Source organism: Cynocephalus volans, chromosome 14 (genome assembly GCF_027409185.1).
Source record: "Cynocephalus volans isolate mCynVol1 chromosome 14, mCynVol1.pri, whole genome shotgun sequence".
Taxonomy (NCBI): Eukaryota; Metazoa; Chordata; class Mammalia; order Dermoptera; family Cynocephalidae; genus Cynocephalus; species Cynocephalus volans.
Window position 1 is genome coordinate 84032595 of NC_084473.1, and position 11298 is coordinate 84043892.

The following is an 11298-nucleotide window of genomic DNA, read 5'->3' on the forward strand; positions in this document are numbered from 1 at the left end:
AAGATATAGAATAGAATAAAAGAAATACTGAGCTCCCGGTCACAGGATAAAATAATAAAGTTTAACAAGGAACTAGAGGCAATGATAACTTGTTAGAAGATTACTTGGTGAGATTTTACTTTTATTTTATATTCTTGCCTCACTAAATTAGGAATATCCTCAATCCAAAGGATGATTGGCTCTTTCATATTCTGAAATGCCATTAGCTCTAGGTGAAAATTGAAACTAATTGTGAGAATTTATATGAATCTATTACCCCTGGAAATCTGATTGCACCAAAATTATCTATTTAAAGTAAAATAAAGGGAGAAGCTTGTTGATTCTAGGGAACAATAAAGCAAATATTTGCTAATCAGTAATGTTAGTCCTAAGTATGCACCTAAACAATAGCAACATCTTTCATTTCTGGCTTTATGCTAAGGTTTCAAAATTTAGTGATAGTGATTTGCCTTGGATTCAAACTAACCTCACGGTATTGGTCATAACAGTAATTCAATTATCATTGAAAGGGACCTTAGCCAGAAAATGGCCATCTTTGGAGTAACTAAGACCAAGCAGAAAATTTCAGTTAGCCATTAAATTAGATACTGATAATCATCAATTCCTTGAAGTTAGCAGAGGAAATGAGAAACTGTATTTCTGAAACTACCTGGAGATGAAATCATGCTCTAATGGAATCCTTCTCAAAATATTATTTCTGTTTATCTCCTATTACACTCTCCTCTGTTGATTTACTTTAGATGTCACACACCTGCAATTAAGAATTGAAACTAAGTTTTCTTACCTCTCTAATCAACTGCAAACAGAGGAAATCCAAGAGAAGGGCAAACCACCCTAGCTGATTGTTAACTCACCTTCCTGCTTAAAGGAAAATTGCATCCACATTAGTTAGAGGTATGAGTCAGCTATTTTTATGTTCCAGTGATGCTTGATTGAGGTTATTGTCTTAGAGCTCTCCCTAGGAGATAAGAACTCCAATCCCAAAATAACATCAAGGGCTTGAAGCTGACCAGTCCATTAACTGCAGACTCCATGACACCAAAGCACCTGGTTCATCATGGGACACTGACATCTGACTTAGAACCTCTGCTGAACCCGTGACCAGCCTCCCCCTTTGCCTGCAGGTCAAAAACCATACTCATCTTCTTACCTCTTCCCCTTTTTAAACCTCAGAACATGCATCAGCAAGGAAGATGATGTTAGCCTGGTCATCCCCCAGATGCTGGTTATCTTCCAGTCCTTACACCAACTTTTGGACTTTTGGTTCATTTGTTTAATGCAAGAGGGCACCAACTTTTGTTTAATGTGAGAGGGAAAACCAAGCCTGGCTGCTGATGACATCGTCAGACCTTGTAAGAAAAAATAAAAAAGAGATGACAAGGAACAACCTGTTATAAAATTTGTCCCAGTGTTAACATTTATGAGAGAAGAGGGTATATTAGTAACCATCCTCATAGCATTGAAATCTTCAATGTGATAAGCAAATAAAAAACTTTGGACCAGAACTTGGAACTGGGTAAATATGTATATTGTGAATTAACCTGAGTACACCCTCATGCGGTGTTGACATATGGACCAGATGAAAGTACCTACAAGAGAAGTGTAACAATTATGATGTCAAATTTTAGACCCTCGTAAGTATAGCACTAGTCCAGATATTGTGTACGGATAAGAAAATTTATCTGAAAATGACCTGAGAGCCCTTTCTGAGCTGCCAGGTGACATTCTGGCTGTAGTTGGGTGACTGATGATCCCCAGCTGGAAGTACTGCGCAGCTCATATTTCTGAGCACCCCCCTCTACACTTGACAGCAAATGGCCTTGCTTATACTTTCATTTTGAAAACTCACTTGGGAATTCCAAGGACTCTCCTTTTCTCTCACAAAGGGTAATTGAGGCCAGTCAAAGACCTATATGTGCTCTGAATTGACAAAAGTCTACACAGATGCCTAAAAACCAATCACATTTTACTAATTGCTCTCAGCCATACGCCCCCTGAGTGTAGCTCATGTATAACTTCGTGAGTACGTAAATGGGGGGTTAGTGAAATTGGTAAAGGAAAAATAGAAAGTTGAAAATAGAAAAGTACCAGTTTTTAAGTATTACCAAACATTATTCTGTTCAAAATAGAGCAAAAGCTGCTAATCCTAATGTATATTCATCTTCTGTTGTTATGAACATGACTAAATTTAATTGACAAATTCACAAAAGGCAGGGAGGATAAGGATGCACTTTCAAGTGGCCTCTCTCTTCTGTCATGTCTAGCTGCTAAGAGAGCATTGGATCGTTTCTGTTCCTCTGCTGGTGAAGCCGTGTTAACCAAGGCAGTTGCAGTGATAGGCCAGAACACTCCAGAGCTCCAGGCTGCAAATTATTCCCTTGATTCCTCCGACGTCTGCTTTCTAAGTAACCTCAGAGAGTCCTCTGTGCAGGCTTCCCACCCAAACACACGGGGCGGCTGAGCCGCGCCAAACAGGGAGGTTTATGTCTAGGGTTTTACCACTGTGGAAGGACATTGTTGACCTTGTTTATAGTAATAAACTCCAACATCCTCGGGCTCCACTCTTCTGATTTTAAATGCGAAATCTCTACCTGACCCGCTGCCATGGAACCTGTCTGGGCTTCCAGAGAAATGACTGGAAATCCCATAGATCAGGACCCAGGGAGACTGGCCTGCCTTCTGCAGGTACCAACTCAAATAGGTGTTTCCATCACTATGTAGGAGGCTCTGACTAGCGCTGCAGGAGATGGAGACCGGCTCTCCAGGGGTGACGGGTGGGGGAGTGGAGTCTGGATCAACACAACATCCCCACTGGATCCTTAAATAATGAGAGAGAAGTGCAAAGTTATGTACAAACACTGAGCTAAGTTTATGTGTTTAGTTTTGTTGTATATTTTAGGCAAAATCATTTGTGTGTGCATGATTCGATTTATACCCTAAATTTTTCCATTTTTTAAAAAGCTGACACAAGAATTCAAGGTACAAAGGTGGACTCTTTCACTTTCAAGGTCTCAACAGAGCACTGATTCCTTTTCCTTTAGCTCGTTCTTAATTCTCAGAGGTCTAAATATTAAATTCTCCTTGCTGAAGGACAAGGTGTACACATCTCCCATGTGAACAAAACACACAAGGGAAATAATGGGACCCCAGAGCTTACTCTGTCACCTCCTTCTGCTTCTTAATCTCCTTTCTGCCCTTACCAGGCATCCAGATCATCAGCAGCCCCCGGAACTGAGCAGGGAACTTCACTGTGAGATGTTGAACTGAAGAGGCCTGATAAGTCAAGTCAAGGTTAGAGCTGAGCTTTTATCTCAGACTTGCAGGGGAAGGTCCTACCTAGGGGACAGTATGCAAATCCCATGGTGGGTGCAGCAGTGTGGAAAGAGCCAATGGGAAGTGTGTGTGTGTGGGGGGGCGTTGCATGGGGAGGGCATCTTGTATGAACAAAGTGACATAAAATGTCTTCTGTGTTGATGAAAGGAAAAGAAAACATTGGTGTTGCCTGACATAGAAGGGTTAGGTTGTGAAATACAATTAATCAATGTGGAAGACACAGTGACTGTGACCTTGTCATTCTTAACAAATCACATGTTGCTGAAGACTCTGATGATGTGGAGATGTATGTTGATCACTGGGTGATTAATAGCCTTTCTGCTTGGTTACCCCCAGGTGATTTTAAGGTGGAAACAGCTCCCTCCACTGCTGGTGCTTATTGGCAAAGTGTCTCCAAATATCGGATGGACTTGAGCTAGTTCTAGAGTTGTCTGGTATCTGCGGTTACCAGGTGAATAGTTTAAGAATCTGACCAATAGAGCTTGACAGGAAGGAAACAGTGTCCTTCTTACAGTAAGAGAGTTAACAGTGCTTGTTAGGACAAGAAAAAAAGGGGAAATTATTTTGTGCCTTGAGTGGCAAACATGAAATTCATGGACACCAACTGTTACAAACTGTTGATTATTCTATCATACTTATACCACTATAGATATACCAGACTAAGCAAAGGGATTTCTTAAGGGAAGAACTCCCTTGGCAGAGGCAGAATGAACAAGAAATAATTTTATTTTTTTCAGCATGTCTTTAGAAAAACTCTTCCCATACAGTCTCCCTCTTCATGTAGAACCAGGTCCTGCAAGGTTCCCGGTTTCTTGTTAGCTCTGTGTGAGAACCTGAGTTTCTCACCTGACCTGTATGTGGGGCAGCCACAGCCAAGAGTCTTCAGTTCAAAAGGAGATTCTATATGTGAGAAGAACATGGACTGGATCTATTGCTTTAATGTCTCAGGGTAACCTGTACCTATCATAGATATTTTCCTGGTTCTTCATTTAAAGATGGTCACTATGGAATAGGGAACTGGGTCTGAGCTGCTCAGGGGCCTCACCCTACAAAATCCTTCATTAAAATATAGAAATAACTTGGTTATTCTTCATGTGTCAGCCTGATGCAGGTCCCGTTGAATCTAATAGTTCCTGAGAATTGTGCCAACTTGAAATTGATTAATAAGGATGGTTATTATCCTGTAAGCACAATCCTTGAGCATTTGAAAACAGATTCTGTAGTTCTATTAAACTTGGGTAATTTAAACCCAAAGTCTTACTGAACTGAAAAAATAAATTAACAAATGCAATGTTAGGTGGGTTTCCACAGAAAGGTTAAAATGAATATCTTCTAGGTAATGCTCCAAGAATAAGATTATTTTAACAAGTTTGGAAGATAAAATTGAGCAAAAATGATGTTTATCCTTAAACTCTGAATTCCATTTCAGATCTATGGGTTGCTGATTATAAACTGTAGTGGAGGTAAAAGTAGAATATCTCAAGTCTCATATTTCACTTTATAAATTGATTTGCTCATTTCTTCTATTCTGTTTTATTTTTTTCTTAAGTTTTGTGCTCATTTGAACTGATCTTTTCTTCTAATGCTAACCAATCAATCCTGCATCTCAGTCTCCAAAATCCTAGTCTTCCTTATTAACCATACTAGTGGTAGGAAAAACAAACAAACAAACAAACAAACAAACAAACAAACAAACAAACAAAAAAACTCATGACGATAAGCAGCTTACAAAGGAAAAAAAAATAGAAGCAAAAACAATAAGCAAATAATCAAACATAAAGAGGACAGTATTGTACATCTTAAAGCAATTTTTAAAGAACTATCCTGAAAAGGTGTGAAATTAAGAATACGTTTACCCATTATCCTATATGAAGACTTGAATGGTGGAGGATGACTAAAAGTTATTAATTTCCTCATGTTTTCTTTTACTGTAAATAATTTTTAAGAATGTTATTTTTATAAACTATTTTTTAAAATGCTTGAATTTGGGTAGTATTGCTATTTTCTATGAAACTTAACATTAAAATTTTAAAACCTTTTCCATTCTACTTGGTTGTTTATTTCATAATTAGTTGCTCTGAAGTATCCAGAAAATGTAAAATCTTCTTAAAAATATTTCTTGCTGAAAAAAAGCCTTGGCTTTTTTCTATACTATGTATTGACTGAAGGAACAATATTGCTAATTCTAAACAGGAATCTCTATTTTATGCATGTTTACAAAGTATGCTGTGCCATATCCAAAGCTGGTCACCGTACACCGGACAAAAATACTTAGAGTTTTTAAGGGGTGTCAGAATAATCCCCACTAGGTCCAGGTGAGACAGGCCTCTGTGTGTCTCTAGTCATGACCATAGTGAACTAAATGAGTAAGGACCTACACAGGTGGATTTTATTGTAGTTTGTCGCTGCTACCAGATGCTATTAGTTTGGGGTTCATAAAACTGAAAGCCAGTGTGTTATCTGTGTGATGTGGGAGACTAATCAGAACTTTTTGAGTCTGTTTCCATGGAGTCAGATAGTATGTCATGCTTATACAATTTGTAGACTGCATTCTGTAGACATTGTCAATCCAAACAGCCCTAACATACGCTACTTCAGACTAGATTAGATATTCATAGAAGCCTGTTACCTCCCTGGACTTAAATGGAGGTTCTTTCTGATTAAGGGTGAGAGCTTTTTCTTGCGTGGGAATTAAGATCAAACTACCTAAGAGAGGTAGCATCTCCAGGAGCAGATCACCTGGAGTGGATTCTGGACTCCTGTAATCAAAGTTGTCCGCTTTTCTAAATAACAAATTGTCACCCACAAGGGGTAAACTTCATGGATAAATCTTCTGGCTTACAGAGAAGCCAGGGAAGGTTTTGGGAATGTGTTTATCCCCACAGAGGAACAACACATCTTGGAAAGGAAAATCCAACTGAGCTTTGGTTGTTGCACAGGGCAACCTCTAGCACATGGCCAGTGTTTTCAATGGTACTTTTTCTGAAGTCTGAGTCCACAGGCATGCTGGGGGTGCTGAGCTAGAAAGGCAGAAACCTATTACAAACTCAGAGCGCTTTCTCCTGGCCAAGGCCGCACAGACCATCCTTAATATATGTCTGAGTCACGGACATTGGTCGCCATCCCCCCTGCTCCCTTGTTGGTGTTGGCCCTGCTGGGCCTTCTGTTTAGCATGTCACTGCACATTACACCTTCCAAACCCAGCTGTGTGTCATTAGTATTCCACCTCTAGGGACAGAACAAGTTTCAGAAGCTCTTTTCAGCTGTTTTGGGTTGACTGGGACTGAGTGACGTGACCTCAGGTCTCTTTGCAAAAGAACTTCACTAAACCTTTTATGATAACATACTTACAGTCCTCCTTGATGCACTGCTTTTCCATGAAACTTGCAGTGGTGCAGGCTAGACCTAGGAAGCAAGTGGTCCCTTCAACTCTGTTATTCTTCATGAGAAACACATCTGGGCTTCTTACTGGGCTCATCTAATCGATACCCAACACTGTTCATCATCCACGACCTCACTAACTGCACGCCAAAAAGCAGATTAATCGAGCAGTTGCTCATCTCTGCTGTTGTCCTTCATGCTCCCATCCCCGCAGTCTGCCACGGTCTTACCTTATGAAAAAGATAAAAACATACCATTCTGTAGTCTTCTAGTGGTATATGGGGTACATTCTATGCTCTACACCTTCCAGTTTATGCTTTTTGTTTTAAAACCTAACTTTTCAAATTTTGAAAACTTTTTGTTTCATTTACTGTCAGCAATAACTACTTGAGACAAATCAAAGATTTTTAGCCTTAGGATCTTTTATCTGCTATAAATTTACTAAAGTCTATGCGGACAATGAAAAACCAAGATTGCTACTAAGTGTCTTCGGACAACTCCCCCTGAGGATAGCCTATGTAGAATGTTCTCTCTAATATCTTTTTGACTGGAAGATAAGTAGTAAATAAGAGAAGTAGGAAGTCGGGAAAGTGGAAAAATACCAGTTTCTGAATGTTACCCAATATTATCTGCTTAATAATATGCCCCAAACTGCTAAACCCCAAGATATGTTTAATATGTGTTGCCACAAATTTATGTCAGTAGTCTGGCTTTTGGGCTGAGTAAATTTTATTGACAAACATAGCCCAAACAGGGAGGGTTAGGATAAGCTTTCATTCAGCTCTCCCTACCATCATGTGGGTTTATTTGGAGGGCACCTAAACCACATCCCTTTTGATGCTGATGCCGTGCCCCAGCTGTTGCTGCTGATAGGGTCCTGCTGCAGCTTCCTCTTACACAGGCTCAGAGAATCAGCTGAGCTGCTCCCCAGATATGTGGGCAGCTGGGCCATGCCAAGAAAGGAGGTTTGTGTTCAGGGCTATATATCACCGTGGGAGGATCTTGTGTACCTTGCTGGCCATAATAAACTCCCAGATCCTCAGCTCCCCACTGCTGATCTTCAGTGTGAAATCTGTCCCTGACCCACTGCCACTGAACCTGTCTGGGACATCAGAGGCCCCGTTGGAAACCATATGGATTTGGAGCTGTGGAGCCTGGCCTGGCCTCCACAGGTTACCAATACAAACAGTTGTTTCCATTACTATGTAGGAGGCTCTGACTAGCCCTGCAGGAGATGGAGGCCGACTCTTCAGGGGTGACAGACAGGGAGAGTGGAGTCTGGGTCATCACAACATCCCCAGTGGATCCTAAAATCATGAGACAGAGAGAAGTGCAAGGTTAGCATAAGCATTATGAGTCACTTTCATAATTTTCCTTTTGCTATTTATTTCAGGATAAACATTTTTTGTGTGTGTTTATCACTCTATTCTTTTTGATTCCTACCCCCAAATTACTCAATTTCGGAAAAGAACAGAGATTTATTTACAAGGTACGAAGTGGCCTCTAGACAACCTCTGAACCATCCCCATTTCTGATGAGCGTTTTCACCAGAACATAATTTCTTTTTCTTTCTGGAATCTTTCTCACTCTCATAGGTCTAAACTTCACGTGCCCCATCCTGGAGGACGAGACATGCACATCTCAAGTGTTGACAGATCACACATGGGAAACGGTGGGCTCCAGAGCTCACCATCCCACACCACTCTCCTTTCTCATCTCCCTTCTGCCCCTGCCTGGGATCCAGAGCATCAGCAGCCCCAGGAGCTGAGCAGGGAACCTCATTTTGAGAAGATCAATTGAGGAGTCCTGATAAGTCAAGGTTAGAACTGAACTTTCATCTCAGACTTGCAGGGTAAGGTGCAAATCTCCTGGTGGGTGAAGCAGTGTGGAAAGAGCCAATAGGAGGGTGAGGGCCTCCCCAGTGAGCAAAGTGACATAAAATGTTCTTTGTGTTTGGAGGAAAACCAATAGAGATAAAGTCCATGCTGCCTAAATAGGAGGCATAATTAAATGTTTCCTTCATTTTTTTTCCATCAGATTTCTAGTTATTTAGCACTTTCCCCGGCACATTTTATACTTCTCTTTAATAAGGTTGAGTTTTCAAAAATATTCAGTGTTTCTTAGTTTTTAGATCACGTATATTTGAGAGTCTAGGTTTGATTTTATTTTTTAATTGAGTTACAATACACACAATAAGGTTAGAAATCTTACAGTTGCAACTGAATAAAGTTTCACTTACATTCACTTTGCAGATGAAAACACAGACTATTTAAAATTCTCCAGATGCTTTCTTCACAAACCTTTGCAGTCAATAATTGCTCCTCCTAACCTACCGAGGATACTGTTATTCTTACATCTTTTACAATATTTCGGTTTTCCTGGATTTGAGCTTCAATATAAATTGAAGTAAGTGTTTTCTTTGTTATTGTTATTGCTAGCTTATCATTCCGTCACTATTTTTAAGGCCTTCATTCCTTCCTGTGGATTTAAGTTGCTGTCTGCTGTCATTTCCTGTGATCCCAGAATATTTCTGCTTGAATTTCTTGTAGGGCATGTCGGCTAATAATGACTTTTCTTTATTTATGTTTTTCAAAGACTCTTTCTTTTTCTTCTTTTTTTTTTTTTTTTTGCATATTTTTACTTTGATTTCATTTTTGAAGGATAGATTCACTGGATATTGGATTTTGGTTTACTTTTTTTTCCTCTTAGCATTTAAATATGTCGTACCATTGTCTTCCAGCCTTCATTGGTAAAAAGTTACCCAATGGTTTTGTTATTGTCTCTCTGTATAGATTCAGTTTTTTCTTGATGTATTCCGGATGTTTCTCTGTATCATTGTCTTTTAACATCCTCACTATAACTTGCATAGTTATGAATTTTATTGAGTTTACCCTGAACAGGTGTCATTGAGTGTCTTCAATCTATAGATTCATGTTTTTCAATACATTTGAAAAGTTTTTGCCTTTATTTCTCTAAATCATTTTTTGGCCACTTTCTCTCTTTTCTTCTTTGTAACTCCCAATACACATCTGTTGTTGACCTTTAAATCTCTGAAGTCTTGTACATTTTTCCTTAAACATTTTTTCTTTTAGATTATATAATTTCTATTGATCTGTCTTCAAGTTCTCTGATTCTTCTGCCAGCTTCAGCTGCTGTTGGACCTATATAGTGAATTTTTCAATTGGATTGTTATAGTTTTCAGTTCTAGAGTTTTTATTTGTTGAGTCACTGTGTTTAAATTTTTCTTCTTTTTTATTACAGATTACAGAGTTTTTAAAACAGTTCTTTAAATAATCGATATAATAACTGCTTTGAATTCTTTATGTGCTAAATCCATATTCAGGACAAGTCAGAGTCAGTTTTCACCGCCATTTTTTCCTGTCAATATAGTGAACACAGGAAGTTTTGTTGGAAAACTCAGGATTTTAGATAATGTATCCTTACACCTCTCCCTGGATTCTGTTTTATTTTTCTAAGCATTTTTGGGTGTCTTTTAGTAACTTCCTGAGACTTTGCACAATCTATCTCCTGCTTGGTGTTTGAGCACTAATGTCTCTGCCTTTTTAAATTCTTATTTTTAATTTTTAGCTTGGATTTCTAGGAGTTGCCCCTGTATCTGCATAGCTTAGTAGTCAGAGATGATTTTGGCAGAAGTTTTGCTTAAATACCCCAAGGTCAAAAAGCTTATACTCCTGCTAATCCAACTGAATGTGGTTCAAGGAGCAATTTCAAAGTGCGGTTCTTACCTTCCTTTCTTTTTACTTTTCACTGGGCTCTCAGGGATCACTGCCACTCATACCTGTTGCTTCTAAGTCACTAGAACTGTGTGGAGAGTTTATCTCAGCAATTCTATCACTCTATCATTTGCAGGAATTCACTATTAAATTTCTGGCTGGTCTACCACTTGCCCCAATCAGGGCCACCGTATTAGGTTAGGAAAGGTGTGGGCTTTTTTTTCTCTGTTCATTTCCTGTAGATTTCACCACAATTAGAAACACTGAAGGATTTTGTTTCATTCCCCATCCCAAATCAAGTCTAACCCTTTGGCAGCAAGCTAGTGGTGTTTGCTGCCGTCCTTATGTTGATAAAACTGCACAGTTCTGCACTTCTTGCTGACTGAGCTGGGGTGGAAGGGAGCAATACTGGGCAAAAAGCCACAGCCTGTTCTTGTCATTACCCAATCTCTGTAGTTTTACAAGAATAAGCACTCAATTTGTTTTATGTCTTTGTTGATTTTCACAGCCCTGAAATATTTGTTTTAGATAATTTTCAGTTTTATACTTGTTTTGTTGTTGTTATTATTTGTTTGTTTTTGGAGAGATGATTCAACATACTATTCATAAAAACATGTCGGGATATTTCTTTCAAACTGAATTTCAATGAGTATCATAGCCACATAAAAAGAGGATGGGGTGTGGACTAGTACAAGTAACTTTTGAATATAAAATTTGAACTCTGTGCCCTAAGGTTAAAGAGAAACTAAGCTCTTAACAAATATTGAACTCTAGTCCTAGATCTCTCATTATCAGAAGAATATACTAGCTATTTTAAAAAACATCTTATGTATATTCTAGGATTGAGCAA

The 11298-nt window shown here is 39.0% G+C and overlaps 1 pseudogene; it reads right to left on the reverse strand.

Moving 5' to 3' along the window:
• Positions 1-2487: 2487 nt before the first annotated feature.
• Positions 2488-7847, reverse strand: LOC134362594 (immunoglobulin kappa variable 2-29-like; annotated as a pseudogene).
• Between the last annotated feature and the right edge of the window lie 3451 nt (positions 7848-11298).